Source organism: Montipora capricornis, chromosome 3, assembly GCF_036669925.1.
Source record: "Montipora capricornis isolate CH-2021 chromosome 3, ASM3666992v2, whole genome shotgun sequence".
NCBI classification, from domain to species: domain Eukaryota; kingdom Metazoa; phylum Cnidaria; class Anthozoa; order Scleractinia; family Acroporidae; genus Montipora; species Montipora capricornis.
Window position 1 is genome coordinate 28326723 of NC_090885.1, and position 2500 is coordinate 28329222.

The following is a 2500-nucleotide window of genomic DNA, read 5'->3' on the forward strand; positions in this document are numbered from 1 at the left end:
TATGTGTATCCCCTTTCAGGAGCTCTGCTGTTCTCAATTTAAACCTCAGATTGGATACATCATGTTACCTTTGGGTGCAGTAATAACTGAATGAATTATATTTACTGCTAACATTTCTCTTTTGGCTTCTCATGCAGTGTTTTGTGTATCACCAGCGAGGGATATAAGTATCTCTAGTCATGTTGTGTATGGGGATACACATATCACAGGGGTAGACATATCACTGTGACAGGTAGTGATTTGTCTATCCCATTGATATGTGAATTAGTCCTCTTGAATATGGCTGCCAGTGATGTGTCTAGTTCTTACCCCCCTCCCCTTCTATAAAGGAATAAAACAAACCAGTCCTTTGTATTGGAAGGAATACAGATATCACTGCACTCCTTTTGCAACATTTGTATCGATTAGCATATATCTGACACAATAATAATTGTTTCACTAGTTGTGCCAGTTACTGCCAGGGAAACAATTTTCTTCAGCAATTGAACACAAAAAAATTGCATATCAAGTGGATAGTGTAGTTTTCAGCATTACGTGTACCCCTGGAGGAGGCCCTGACCGGGAGGGGGGGGGGGGGCGTCCCGTGTTGCTTGTCTGAATTTTAAAATCACTCGTGTCGGGGTTTAATCGGCTCATTCTCTGCCTTGACGTCACTGTCGGAATTTTTCTGGGAAAGGATGTGTTTTGTCGGAATTTCATTTTATGTGCTGTCGCTACTTTTTGGGCCATGTCACTTGTCGGAATTTACCCTGTCAGGGCCTCCTGGAGTGGACCTGACAATTCAGAATATTAACAACCTGTTAATGCATATATGACAAAGTTGTGCTTTGGTCACAAATCAAAGGGATACATATAACACTGCGCTAGTTCAGCAATATGTTTACCCCAAATGCAATAAAATAAGTAACACTTCTTTGACTATTTGTGTTTTATAAAAAACTTGGCCAAAACCATAGGATTTCCATGAGGCACCAGCCCATTTGACACATTTGCTTGCTCCCTTGAAAATTTTATAGATATGTGCCTCTAGGATGCCATTTCCTGCAAAAAATGGAAAAGAATTGCTAACAAGACTGCTTAAACTAAGGAAGCATTCTCTTTCATTTGCTAGGAAAGGTTTCAAAAAGCAGGAGAATATTAAGTGAAAATGGGAGGCTGGAAGTATTCACCAAAAAGGAAAAGTTCAGGCCAAAACGGGAGGGTAGGAATCTTGTCCTTGTTAGAAAAAGGAAAAGAGACCCTAAAGGGTCTAGTGCTTATTTTTTGAATTTCACAGAATGTTGCACAAAAAGGGTTAAACATGGATGCAATATCATCACAACCTGTATGCTAATTTAACAAAAGAAAGGAAAAATTGAATGTGTATGTGAATAAAACCCTTTGTTAACTCCCAAGCCGGCCTGAACCGGCCATACGTAGTATTTTACTCTGTCTGACACCAGACGATTTTACTCGTCAATGGGGAACCCCTGGGAGTCACTGGGTTAATTAAATAAATATTATTTGAATGTCAATAATTTAGAGGCCATTTAAAAATCTCTTCCTTCTAATCTTACTTCGGTGGGGTTTTCAACCACTCCAAAACAACAAAAGTTCCAAATTTTCGAACGTTTTGGTCAGTTTTCTTATGTTTCAAAACCCTGGTGAAAAACTCGCACTTGTTTGTTAAACATTTAGTTTTGTGCACAGGAGCCGTGAAAATAAAACTGTTCAATTAGCACTGTGGATAGTAACCTATGGTCTACTCCAAAAAACACACAGTTCTAGTAACGATCCATTATTATTTTGTCATATTTTGTAAATAGTGGCCACCACTATTATCTCAAATTTCTGTGGATTGACAGAAGAGCCCAAAGTTAATGATTTGCTGACTTAATGGTAACAGCCCGGGGGGGGTACTGCCATATATGGGCTATATAGGTATGTGCCGCTGTGAAGGGTATGGTTTTCAAGCAGTTTACTCTAGCATAGGGTATATAAATCAGAGCGTTTGGGTCTAGAATAGGGTATCATTTTTCACGAAACTGACCAGTCGCTTGAAGATTTTATCAAGACTAAGGAAACCAGAAATTCCCGCTCAAAAATATTAAAAAGTCGAGTCGGCAAAGTTTAAATTTGCGCAACTCAGCCTCAACAGTGTCGATAAATGGCTATCATGAGAAACTTCTGGATATTATTAACTCTCAAGTATCGGTTTTTAGACAGAAATCGGTGGGAGTTTACTCTAGTATAGGGTAGCAAAATTCAGCTGAACTAGCTCTGGTATAGGCTAAGGGTTCCAGGGTCCCAGCGGCACATCCCCACCTAGAAATTCCTAAAGTACCTTCCCCCCTCCCTCCCCCCCCCCCCCGGGTTCTCTGCAGCTCAGCCATTGTCCCCCCCCCCCCCCCCGGGGGTAACAGTCACTATTCTTGGGTCTTGTCAGAAGATTCACAGTCTCTGACTGTCTCTGAGGACAAAATGCTGAATTTCCCAGATACTTTGGAATCAAGCTTGCCAG

General features: G+C 40.7%; 1 protein-coding gene across 1 annotated transcript in view; it reads right to left on the bottom strand.

The window, feature by feature from the left end:
* Positions 1-451: 451 nt before the first annotated feature.
* Positions 452-2500, bottom strand: part of LOC138042779 (beta-1,3-galactosyltransferase 5-like) — a 3285-nt gene continuing 1236 nt past the window's right edge. Inside the window, exon 1 of the mRNA XM_068888782.1 lies at positions 452-2500. This exon is cut by the window's right edge and continues 1236 nt beyond it. The gene's annotated coding sequence lies outside the window, so the exon portion shown is untranslated.